The sequence below is a fragment of the Macaca fascicularis genome, chromosome 3 (genome assembly GCF_037993035.2).
Source record: "Macaca fascicularis isolate 582-1 chromosome 3, T2T-MFA8v1.1".
Taxonomy (NCBI): Eukaryota; Metazoa; Chordata; class Mammalia; order Primates; family Cercopithecidae; genus Macaca; species Macaca fascicularis.
The window spans coordinates 95,454,914-95,469,010 of NC_088377.1; positions in this window are offsets into that span (position 1 = coordinate 95,454,914).

A 14,097-nucleotide genomic window follows, 5' to 3' on the forward strand; every position below is an offset into this window, starting at 1 on the left:
TCTAGCCAAAAGGAAATCACCAATCCTGGTGGTCAGAACTTGAGTTCCTACAAGCCTTACCACTGCAAGCTCAAGTGCTCTGGGGCTCTAAATATACTGGAAAGTCAGTCTAGACCACAAGGAGTACAACTTTCAAGCAAGTTCTAGTGCTGAACTGAGCCCAGAGCACAGTCACAACAGGAGAGGGCACTGCTCAGCTCTGAGAGGCCCCCTTTCCAGGCCCTAGCTCCTGGATGGCATTTCTAGACATGCCCTAGGCCAGAAGGGAAACTACTGCCCTGAAGGGAAGGACATAGTCCTGGCAGCATTCATCACCTGCCAGCTAAAGAGTCCTTGGGCTCAGAATAACCATCAGGAATACCCAGGTGCATTAAGGACTTTGAGTGAGACTCTGAGACTTGCCAGTCAAAAGTCATCAAGTGGCTCAATGGATTAAAAAAAAAAAAGGATCCAGTGATCTGTTGCTTACGAGAAACACACTTCACCAATAAAGATGAGACACACATAGGTGGAAAATAAAGGGATGGGAAAAGATATTCCATGTCAATGGAAACCACAAAAGAGCAGGGCTAGCTATAACTATATCAGGCAAATTAGATTTCAAGACAAAAACTATAGGAAGAGATAAAGAAGGTTACTATATAGTGATAAAGGGGGTCAATTCAGCAAGAGGATTTAACAATTGTAAATATATATGCACCCAACACTGGAGCACCCAGACATATAAATTAAATATTGTTAGAGCTAAAGAGAGAGAGAGACCCCAATACAATAATAGCTGGAGACTTCAACATCACAATTTCACCATTGGACAGATCTACTGGACAGAAAATTGGTAAAGAAATATGAGAGTTAATCTGCACTATATAGTTTTGTACAGAACATTTCATCCAACAGCTGCAGAATACACATTATTTTCCTTAGCACATGGTTCATTCTCGAGAGCAGACTATATGTTAAATCACTAAAAAGCCTGAAAACATTAAAACAAAATAAAAATAATATGAAGCATCATCTCTGACCATAATGGAATAAAACTAGAAATCAATAACAAGAGGAATTTTGGAAACTATACAAATACATGGAAATCAAACCATATGCTCCTGGATGACTAGTGGATCAATGAAGACATTAAGAAGAAAAATTTAAAATTTCTTGAAACAAATGATAATAGAAACACAACATGCCAAAATCTATGGGATACAGCAAGAGCACAAAGAGGGAATTTTATAGCTATCAGTGCCTACATGGAAAAAGAAGATAAACTTTAAATAAAAAACCTAATGATGCATCTTAAAGAACTAGAAAAGGAAGAGCAAAACAAACTCAAAATTAGTAGAAGAAAATAAATAAATATCAGAGCAGAAATAAATGAAATTGAAATGAAGAAAACAATACAAAATATCAATGAAACCAAAAGTTGGATTTTTGAAATGTCATGCAAAATCGACAAACCTTTAGCCAGACTAATTAAAAAGAAAGAAGACTCAAACAAATAAAATTAGAGATAATAAAGGAGACATTGCAACTGATAGCAGAAATTCAAAGGATCATTAGTAGCCTCTTTGAGCAACTATATGCCAATAAATTGGAAAATATAGAAGAAAGGAACAAATTCCTGGATACATACAATGTACCAAGATAAAACTATAACCAATAACAAATAACAAGATCTTTTTTTTTTTTTCTTTTGGGGACAGAGTCTTGTTCTGTTGCCCAAGCTGGAGTTCAGTGGCATGATCTTGGCTCACTGCAAGCTCCGCCTCCCGGGTTCACACCATTCTCCTGCCTCAGCCTCCTGAGTAGCTGGGACTACAGGTGCCCACCACCATGCCCAGCTAATTTTTTTATTTGTATTTTTAGTAGAGATGGGGTTTTACCATGTTAGCCAGGATGGTCTCGATCTCCTGACCTTGTGATCCGCCTGCCTCAGCCTCCCAAAGTGCTGGGATTACAGGTGTGAGCCACCATGCCTGACCACAAATAACAATATCGTATAATAAAATATCTTCCAATAAAGAAAAGTTCAGGAACGGATGGTGACTCTGCTGAATTATACCCAACATTTAATGAAGAACTAATACCAATCTTACTCAAACTATTCTGAAAAATAGAGGAGGAGGGAATACTTCCAAATTCATTCTACAAGGCCATTATCCTGATACCAAAACCAGACAGAGACACATTCAAAAAAATCAGAGTTTGTATTCACATGTAACAGACAATAATGTTCATTTTCTGCTTTGCCCAGGGCTATGTTACCTCTTCAAATATTTGTCATAATAAGGTCTGAAGAGACATGGACCATCTGAACATTCTGTAGAATATCACATTGATCCATTTGCATCAAAGACATCATTAAGAGTCAACAAGAGGTGTCTAATACATTAGAGGCCTTGGTAGGACACACACACTCTGGAGTGTGGGAGATAAACCCTGTGAAAGTTCAGGAACATACCACATTGGTAAAGTTTTTAGTGGTTCAGTAGTGAAAGGCTGCTAGAACACCACTGCGACCACTGGATTTTCAAGTAAAAGTTAAATTACTGTATCTTACATTCTCAATCTCATTAAACAGAGCAAGATACCTGGTAGGCCTGTGTTTTGAAGGCAACACATTTCACATGTAGAAATATTTTTCCATCTCATATACTGAACTACATAGAAGTCTCACAGCTTTGAGTGGGCCTGGAGCAAGAAAGGACTCTGCAGCATGTAGGACTGCAGTATAAGCAACCCTACTACTTGGGGCATATGATCTGGCTGACCCTATGGTGCTGAATATGTTAGTGGGGAAATATACAATTTGGAGTTGTTGTATGCCCAAGTGAAAGAATTAGAATGCAGGCCCCTAGAGCTCTGAAGCAATGCCATCCATTTTCGGTATAAAGTTGTACACCTTTTGAGAAACTGTTCCTAGAATGTTGCTGAGCCTTGGTCAAGATGGAGTGGTTGATAATGGGGCACCAAATGTATTTGGAACAGACCATTATGAGCTAGATTATTGCCAATGCACTAAGTCATACACTCAGATGTGTTCCACAGCCTTCCACTGGAAAATGGAAATGGCACATCTGGGATCAAACCCATATGGGACTAGATTGGCATGAGGAGGCTGCATGAGCAAGTAGCACAGATGCCTCCATGTCACCCACCAGGGTTGTACCAGTGCCCTTGTACAGCTCACACTTATGGTTATATGGGTGTTCTCCATGACTAGCTGAAAGGGAGGTAAAAGGCCAATTCTGGTTGACAATTCTGGTTGACAATTCTGGTTCACTATGTAGCTGCAAAGCAAAAATAGATGGTCACTGAAGTAGAGATGCATTATGAGGTAGCCTTGGAAGACAGTGGAGAAGGAAGGTCTTCCAATGAACGAAGCTTCAAGCAATGACTATGGTTATCTATTTTGAGTGGAAGAAAAATTGGCCTAAGGTGTGAATATATGTATAGGTTTCTGCACAGTAGCCAATAGTCTAGCTGTGTGGACAGAGACCTGAATGAAAGGGACTTGGAGATTGGAAACAAGAGTCTGAGACAGAGGCATATGGTTGGGACTATGGGAGTGGACACAATGCGTGAAGATTTTTGTGTTGTGCATTTAACACTAATTGGAAAGCATCAAGTACACAAGAAGCACTGAAAAAACAAATAGACAAGATAACTTGTCCAGTTGACATTATACAGGCTTTGTCATTGGATTAAGTACTGGCATAATGGGCACATGAATAGAGTGGCCACAGTGGCAGAGAGCAAGACTACTCATTAGCCAATACAATGGACTACAAATTTTCCTAGAAAATCTAGCTACTGCTGATTTTGAGCATCCAACTTGCTAATAAGAGAGACCAATAAGGAGCCCTCAATAGGTTACTAGGTCTTCAGAAGATCAACTGGTTGATTTGTGGCAAGTTGACTACAATGAGTCCCCTCTATCCTGCAGCAGCCAGCTGTCATCCTTCCAATGATGCACTTATTCTGGGTATAAGCTTTCCTTTCCTGATCTCTGAGTCTTAGTCAACACAACTAACTATTATCTGGGGGTTTTTAGATTACTGAACAAGAATGGAAATCCACACAACATAGTATCTGATCGGGGGACCCACTTAATAGTGAAGGGGGTGTAGGATTGGCTCATGATCCTAGAACTTACTGTTTGTATTACATACTACACCAGACAGAAGTAGCTGTACTTTTAGAACCCTAGAATGAACTACTAAAGGAACATATGAAGTGCCAGCTTAAAGGTAATGCTCTGAAAGGTTAGGGTCCCATCCTTTACAGTGCAGCATATGTGTTAAATCAGAGCCCACTTCATGGTGTTGGGTCCCTAACAGGAAATATACATAGGTCTTAGAATCAAGGGGTAGAGGAAGAAATGGCCTCAGTTAACATCACTCCCATTGACCCACTGAAGGGCTTTGCGCTTCTTCATCTGCACCTCTGTGCTCTTCAAGTTGGAGGTCCTGGTCACCAAAGGAAGTGTACTTCTGCCAGGGAACATAGCAAAGGTCCCATTGAACTAAAAGCTATGGCTGCCACCGGGGCACTTTGGACTCTTTGTGTCTAGGGACTAGCAGGCAAGAAGAGGAGTCACCATCTTGGCAAGAGTGATTGGTAGTGACTAGCAGATGGAGGTAGAGTGTGTTTACACAATGAGAAAGGCAGGCATATGGGGAGAACACAGTCAATTTACTTGTAACTGTCAAGTTGTGATTGATGGCAGACAATTAGTGGATGGGGCCAGGGATGTTAAGCATCTTCAGCAGGCCCTCAGCACAGGGTTGTTCAGATTATTTATGCTCTAGGGTATCCTGCCCCTGCTGTTGTGGAAGGGTGAATGGGAGCTGAAATTGAGTCTTCATTATTGTCATGCAGACATACATCCTGGTTACACAAAGACAAAGCAAGTATTGATTCTTTTCTGTACCACCCATGGCTGTACCCTAGTATTAAATTATTCAGCTCAGAATTCCAATCATGCCTCTGTTGAGAAACACCATTAGGCTTTATGAGAGATTTGTTGTTTCTGTGCAATTCTAGTCAGACAGAGAACTGGACAGAACTCTGCTCAGAAATAGAGTATGCACTTGGCTGGGTTCAGGCTCTTAGAAAATCAAACAGCTGAACAACAAAAGAAACTGCAACTTTGGGGATTAATCTAGGATACTCATAATTTCATTTCCAATAGTTTATTTTTATTGCTTTGCTTCTGCTAAAGAGCAGTAGTAAAAATGGAAAGTCACACTGTCATTTGGTTAATTGCTTTTTGAATATTGGAAAATGAGGTTTATTAACGTTAGAACAGAAGGAGCTCAGGGTATGGCATGCAGCAAGTGCTGAGCACATGCTTGAATGAATTGCCATTGTGGTTTGAAAAGGCTTTAAGAAAAACAAAGCAAAATAAAACTTTTTATTTTGAAATAATTAGAGACTCACAAGAAGTTACAATAAACAATACAGAAAAGTTTCATGTGCCTACCATACAGCATCCCCCAGTGGTGACATCTTATATAACTCTAGGTCGACTTCATGGTTTAAAAGAGAATTACTACCTTTAGCCTGTCTTCTCTAGAACACACAACATGATTGTGAGGGGTTATTAAGCAGTTATTATATCCTTTGCAAGGCTCTAAGTAGTTAGAATCATTAACTTATTTAATCTCACAACAAACTGAGACAAAATCACCATTTTATAGATGAACAAAATAAGAGAAGTTAGAACATTTTAAGATTTCAGAGAAAGTTAGAGGTGAAGCTAGGCTTTAACCCATACTATAGAAGTCAGTGTTGGACTGCCGTCAATACTGCCTTTTATTGTTTTCATTTATTTCTTTTTAGATTGATGTTGTGTCTTTTCTCCTTTATTCCGTAATGTGCAGACATGAGTCCCTGTCTTCTTCTCGTCCCCTCATTCTCTACTTTGGTTGCCCTTTTTCTCTTTTGGACCCTTCTATTTATGGGGCTACTCCACCCACAGAGGTTGCTTTTACTCCTTTAGAAAACTGGGGAGATAAATCTCCCCTTTGCGCATCTTTTTTTGGGGGGAAGTGGGACAGGGTATTGCTGTCACTCAGGCTGGAATGCAGCGGTGTGATCACGGCTTACTGCAGCCTCAACCTCCCAGGATCAAGTGATGCTCTTGCCTCAGCCTCCTGAGTAGTTGGGAACAGTACCTGACACCATACCTAGCTAACTTTTACTTTTTAAAAATTTTCATAGAGACAGGATCTCACTATGTTGCCCAGGCTGGTCTTGAACTCCCCGGCTCAAGTGATCCACTCACCTCAACCTCTCAAAGTGCTGGGATTACAGGTGTGAGCCATTGCATCTCGCCCTTTCTGCAGCTTCACTGTTAACACAGTAAAGTCTGAGTCCCACAGCTTAGAATAAAAGCCTTCCACAATTTGGCCTTGCACGATGCTAGTTTGAACGTGTGCCCAAGAATTCATGTGTTGGAAACTTAATTCCCAATGTGACACTGGGGCCTAATGGGAAGCATTTAGGTTGAGCCCTCATGAATAGATTAATGCCATTATAAAAAGTGAATGGGCTCATCCTCTTTCTCCCTTTGGCCTTCTGCCACGTGAGGATCTAGGCAGCATGCAAGGCACCGTCTTGGAAGAAGAGAATGACCTCACCAGACACTGAACTTTCTGGCACCTGGACCTTAGACTTCCCAGCCTCCAGAACTGTGTCCTAATAAATTTCTGTTTATAAATTATACAGTCTGTGGCATTCCATCATAGCAGCACAAAACAAACTAAGACAACTACCTCTTGTCAGGTCCCCATGTGGCATTTCAATGTTGAACACCATATTGATCATACGTTTGTGCTTCTAGATAGGCATTCCCTCTGCTTGGAATAGCCTCCCTCCATTTCCCAGCCTATTGAATTCCTATTTTTCTTTCAACACCTAGCTAATATGTCCCACGCTCCAGAAGCTTTGCTTGACTGTTCACATGGTATAGTTCACCATACAAGGTTATGTGACCCTCCCAGTCTTTCACCTGTCTGTATTTGCTTTTTATTTTTCTATAGTTAACAACCAAAAACATTGGCAAGCACATGGGATCTATAATCCAAAGTGTCAAAAGCTTGGAGAGGAAAAATCCTATGACTGTTCTAAGCTATAAGAGAAGTCTTTACTGAGAAGGTCAGACGTGAGCAGTCGAGAGCTGTGGGTTGTGACTGATCAAATAAGAATGTCATGAAGATTTTCCTGGCACAAATGGACTGGATGAATGAACGGAATGGACTTGGGAGTTACTTGGATAATCTCTTTTGGCTTACTGATTCCTTAATTTTGAAAAACGGAAAGATTATTTTGTTTCTCTAGACCTAAGTGGTTATGTAAATAACAATAATCTAGTCTGTTAGAATCTATTTTTCCCCTGGAGCTCAATCTTAAATAAGCCTATTTCTGAAAGTAGACTATCGGTGGAACTCTGCCACCGCATTTGTTAGTTGCTATTAAGCAAATGATGTTCAATGCTGATCAGTAAAAAGCTATTTAGTTACTTAAGTAACTGAGTACATTGCAAATAAGCTGCTCCTAAATGATAATTAACAAGACCTTGGGAACAAAGGGTACACTTTAAAGGCTTAATCACCTCTGTGTATTACACTTGCTTTTCAAAATTTGTCCTGTGAAAGATCTTAGGAAATTTTAATACTCAGAAAAGCCAAAGTAGACTCACAACAGGCTTTATTGTCCTTTGAGGGTTTCTTGTAAACATGAATGGGGTTCCCAGTTGGAGCACAAATGCAGGTCGACAGGGAAGAAGTGAAGAACGAGGCAATAGCTGAACTTTTCAGTGAGGATTAGAATGCAGGTGAGAAAGGAATGCAGAATATTGATTCTAGGCACAGATGACAGCATGAACAAAGTTATGGAGATGAGAAACTACTTGGCTTGTGTATATTAAACATCGGTTTGTTGTTGCTGAAGCCTAAATGGGAGCTAGGAAGTTGCAAAAATGGGTCTGCAGAAACAAGAAGAATCCAGACTTTTAGGGTCTCACATGCCAGTTAAAAGAGGTTGTAGTTTTTCTATACTGTGAGAGTTGTTGAATGTTTATGTCTTCACACATGTACTATAAATAGATTTCTTTAATTACTGCAGGGAGGATCAATTTGTTAGGTCCAATACAGGAATTACCATTTAATTAGGAAACTATGCAGAAGTTCAAGGAAGAAATGTATGTTAAATAACTGTAGGAATGTAGAGAGCATGTACATTGTAAAGCCTAGGCCAACATTAAAATAAACAGGAAAAGAGGCATAATTAATAAGCCAATAGTGGAGACAAAATGAAATCATAAAAAGCTCAATTAATCCAGGCTGAAATAGAATGAAAAAAGGAAGAAAAATATAGATGGAACAAATAAAAGCAACAAATCAGTGGTAGATTTCAATCCAAACACACCAATAATAACATTACATGTAAATTGCCTGAAACGCCAATTAAAATCCAAACTCATTAACTTTTCATATTAATGATCCTATCCTCCTCTCTCCTCAGACTCACTTGATGGCACCACTATCTGCTAGGGACACCCAAACCAGGAACCCATGATACACAGTGGACTCTTCCCTCTACCTCACATTCAGAACCTCTCAATACTCAGTTACCAAATCCTCCTTATTTTACCTTGTTAAGTAGATCTCAAATTTGAATCCTCTCTGTGTTCTTACTATTATTTGGCATACTCTAGGTACTGATGATTTCTTTCTTGAACTTCTGCAGTCTCCTAACTAGTCTAAATGGTAATTCTAGTGCTGGACCTGCCAAACTGATCTTCCCTGCAGCAAGTAAAGACTGAGTACTAGATGTTTTGTATAATATTATACAAATTCTTACATATTGTGAAGACTTAGACATTCAAATTCCTCATAAACTTTGTGCTATTGCTATCAGACATTTACATTTTACATGGGTTATAAATCTCACTGCTACAATTTTGCTTCAAGTAGTCAATTACATTTTAGAGTCATTTAAAATTAAGAAAAATGTGTTTTTTAATATTAATCTTTATTTTTACTATTTTCAGAGTTCTTCATATCGCTGTGTAGATAAAATTTCTGGTCTGGTTTCACATTCCTTCTGTCAGAAGAACTTTCTTTAGTGTTTCTTGAAGTATAGGTCTACTGGTAAGGAATTCTCCCATTACAAAAATTTTGAGTAGTCTTTATTTTATCTTAATTTTAAACAGGTATTTTTGCTAGGTATAGAATTCTGGGTGATAGTCTTCCCCCCAGCTGGCTTTGAAGATATGTTTTATCTTCTGACTTTAATTGCTTCAGGCAAGAAGTCAGCTATAATTCTTGTCTTTACCTCTTTATATTAAGTTAATTTTTTAAATGACAAAATGGTTGTACATATTCATGGGGCTACATGGTGATGTCTCACTATATATAGTTATCAGATCAGGGTAACTGGCATATCTATCATCCATAGCATTTATAATTTTTTTGTGTTAGGATCATTCAATATTCTTTTAGTTATTTGAGACCATATATTATTATTAACTATAGTAATCCTACAGTGATATGGAACACTAGAACTTATTCTAGTTCTATCTAGCTGTAATTTTGTATTTTTAAACAATTTCTCTGATTTTATGTGTTCACATATTTTTCCACTGACTTCCTTCAATTTTCTCTTTACCTTTATTTGCTACTTTGAGTAAGTTATATCTAGCTTTTTAAAATTTATTCTGCTTCAGGTTATTTAAGAATTTTGGGTCTATAGTTTGATGCTTTCATTATTTTTGGAGAATTCTGACTACTATTCAGAGATTTCTTTTGCCCATTCTCTCTTCTCCTTCTGTAACTTCAATCACATATATTTTAGACTATTTGATATTGTCCCATCGTTCTTAAATACTTTGTTCTCCCAATCCACTTTCTTTGTTCTTTTCTTATTGATTTTCACTTTGGGCAGTTTTTATTGATCTATCTTCAAATTACCTAATTCTTCCTCTGGCTATGTAAAGTCTACGATTCCTATAATTAAATCTGTGAATTACTATTGTGATTTATTTCCCTCACATACTTCTACTTGAACCTTGCTTACAGTTTTTATCTTTCTGTGAAAGCACTCAACTGTTCCTCTCTGTTGTCCACTTTTTTCCCCTGGAAATTTTAACCTATTAATAATGGTTATTTAGTTGGGAGAATTTTTTAAGTATTTATTTTGAAGTCATTTAAAACCCATACTAAAGTTGCAAAAATAAGACAGAAGTTTCCCATGTACACTTTACCTGGTCAATATCAGTATAATGATGAAAACCAAGAAATTGACATTGGCATAATACTGTTAACTAAACTATAGAATTGTTTGGACATCACCAGTTTTTACAAGCATTTTATATATCAATGAAATTTAATCTCAAATACATATAAGGTCATGTCACTAACACCACAGTCAGGATGGAGAACTGTTCTACAACTATCAAGATATTCCCTTGTGCTATCCCTTTATAGCCACACTCCCTACCCACCCATTTCCTAGCAAATACTAATCTGTTCTTTATCATTATAGTATTGCAATTTTAAGAATCTTACATAAATGGAATTTCAAAATATGCAACCTTTAAAAATTAGCTTTAAAAATTTGTCATAATGCCTTTGAAATTCTCCTAAGGTGTGTGTATCATTTGCTTGTTCTTTCTTATTGCCAAATAGTTTTAAATTGTATAAATGTATCATAATATGTTTATTCACTCACTGAAATACATTTGTGTTGTTTTCAAACATGGCTGATACATACACGGTTGATACAAACATTCATGTACAGGTTTTTGTGTGAACATAAGTTTTCATTTCCGTAGGAAGAATACTCAGGAGTGTTATTTTTGGGCCACAGAGTAAGTAAATATATGTTTAGCTTCATAAAAAACTGCCCAGCAGTTTTCCAGTGTTGCTGCGCCACTGTGTACTCCCACCAACAATGTATGAGTGAGACTGTGGTTCCACATACTTGCTAGCACTCAGGACTGTCAGTGTGTTTTCTTTTAGTTGTTCTACTAGGTATGTAGTGATATTTCATCATGGCTTTATTTTGCATTTCTCTAATGACTAATCATGTTGAACATCTTTTTTTTCTCAATTTGTTCATTTTTCTTTTCTTTAGAAATGATTTCAACTTGAATTTAGATTCAGGGGGTACATGTGCAGGCTTGCTACATGGGTATATTGTGTGATGCTGAGATTTGGGGTATGATGGATCCCATTACACAGGTACTGAGCAGTGCCCAGTAGCTCGTTTTGCATCCCTTTCTCTAGTCCTTCTTTTTCCTCTCTATTGTTGCTATCTTTATGTCCATGTGTATCCAAGCTTTAGCTCCCACTTATAAGTGAGAACATACAGCATTTGGTTTTCTGTTTCTGCATTAATTCACTTAGGATAATGGCCTCCAGATGCACCCATGTTGCTGTAAAGAACATGATTTTATTATTTATTATGACTGCATGGTATTCCATAGTGTATATGTACTACATTTTTTTTAATCCAATCCACTGATTGGCATTTAGGTTGATTCCATGTCTTTGCTATTGTGAATATACATAGAGCTATGATGAACATATGACTGCACGTGTCCTTTTGGGAGAACAGTTTGCTTTTGTTTGAGTATATACCTAGTAATGGGATTGGTAAGTCAAATGGCAGTTAAGTTTTTTGAGAACTCTCCAAACTGCTTCCAACAGTGGATGAACTAATTTACATTTCCATTAATAGTGTATAAGCTGTTGAACATTTTTTAAAGTGCTTCTTTGCCATCCATATATCTTCTTTCATGAAGTATTTTAATGTATTTTTCCTATTCGTTGTAATTATTTTATTTAAAGTCCCTGACTAATAGCTCCAACATTGGAGTCATGTCTCTGTTTGGTTCTGTTGATTGCTTTGGCTGTTAACAGTGGGCTGCATTTTCTTTTTGAGTCTCATACATTTTGATTAAATGGCAAACATTTTTTGTAGAAGATCATCAGATATTAAGATACATACTATTTATTCATGGAAATGGGCATACTTCTTTAAGGTTGTTAGAGTGGAGTGTTAAATCAATCTACTCGGGAGTCTAGCTAGACTTGAGTTTTGTTGTTAGTAGGGTCATCCTCAGCCTCCTATGGGCTTCAAATTTTTCTTTGGATTTTCTATTAGCATAGTAGCTGAGGTGCTGAAGGGTTTTAGTGGCCCACTTTCTGCTTTCAGCTGCACCTGTTTTGCTGTAATAGTGCTACTGCTTGTTACTCAGTGCTTGCTACTGGTGGTTTTAGGGCTTCTCTTTTGTCCCAGTTCAGCCACGGACCCATATAAGCCTGTGTGCCTGGGCCTTAGGGGTGGGGCATTCTCAGTGTTCCAATTCCTCCTCCCCATGAAAATCAAACTCCTGCCTTGTATCTGTGGTGGGTGTTGCATATGAGAGAGTTTCATGCCCTTCCCTAGAAGCAGGAGACTTCCAGTGGTATTGGTGTTACCATTTCTGGCCTCTGTCTCCAAGGGATGGGGTTTTCTCAGTCATTTATCTGCCTTCATTAGTGCTCGGGTGGGGCAACAGTGTTTAGTCCCACACTGGCTTAAGGTTTTTGTTTGGGGAAGTGTCTAGGAAGAAGAGCAGTATTTCATACCTTTCCTGTAGGCATGGCCTAAACTCTCCTGCACACTTACGTATAGTCTCTGTAACAACTACTCAAATCTGCCATTGTAGAGTGGAAGCAGCCGTAGAAAATTCTGTAACTGGATGGGTCTGGCTGTATTCCAATAAAACTTTATTTATAAAAATAAGCTGCAGGATGGATTTGGCTTGCAGGATGGAGTTTGCAGACCTCTGGTCTAGAGAATAAATTCCAAATGTCCTACTGTGACTTTCCTTCTTCTCAAGTCTGATATTTTCTCATTCTATTTTAAATTCATACTTTAAGAGAAACCCTTTCAACCAGCACATTAATAATAGCAGCTGGTTAACTGATTAAAACATTGGTTAAAGAAATAAAGCATACATACGAATCTACCCTAAAATATTTTAATAAAAACATAAACATGCATTTGTCATTTCTTTAATGTAGAGCCAAGACTTTGATTTGATTTGATTCTTTTTTGCATAAAAAACACCCATAATTTATCTTTTATAATTTCCAGTTTGGGTTTCTTTAAATTGGGGTAATCAGTTGACATACCAGCAAAGCAATCTAAGGCAGAATCTCATTGCAGAGATTTTTATAATGTTCCTTCATCTTTCATAGTTGCATCTCCTGAGCTTAGTTTTACTGCAGTTTACTGAAACAAAAGTCCAGTCATTCTAAAGGGAAAGCATAAATTGACAGGTTTGTTACATCTAATAATATCCTGCTAGTCATGGGAGTTTAGTTAGTCAGGGTGTTTGCTGAGAGAATGGAGAGCGTTGAGTAATCAGTTGAGGCAGTGAAGAAGATGCAGTTGTGCAGTTGAGAGAGTTTCCTTGACCATACCCAACTACTTCACTCTGCCATGCCATTTCTTTATGCTGCTCCGTTGGTTGGGAAGCTCTTTATACACCTCTGCCTGAAGAATATCCATTTCCTCAGGGTTTAATTCAAGGTTACCTCCTTTATAACACCTTTTCTGAGTGCTGAGATTGGCTTGGTTATTCCCACTTCTGTGTATCTTCCTACCCTACTATTATGGTACCTATAATACATTAACACATTATTTTTTTGTATATCTTTCCTATTCCACTATACTATGGGATAACAGAGATTATTATTTTTAATTCAACTCTACCTCCTCAGGCCCTATAACTGTGATATTACATAGTAACAGCTTGGTAAATGTCCTTTAAATGAAGTGTGCATTATTACTGCTGTTGCTTGATTGGCTGATTGTAGCATGGGTGATTTCATACAGCAGATGGAACCACATTAATCACCTTGTTCAATGAAGATTAAAATAATGATTACAGAATCAAGTTGCTGGAAGGAAGAGTGTGATTGGAAATTTTAATCCCTAAGCAGATTTCTAAAAGAGCTCCCTAGATTTTAAGATCTCTGCTAGATTGTAAGCTTCTGATTGGCAGTGGCTGTGCCTTGCTCATGTTTATAATTTTATCTT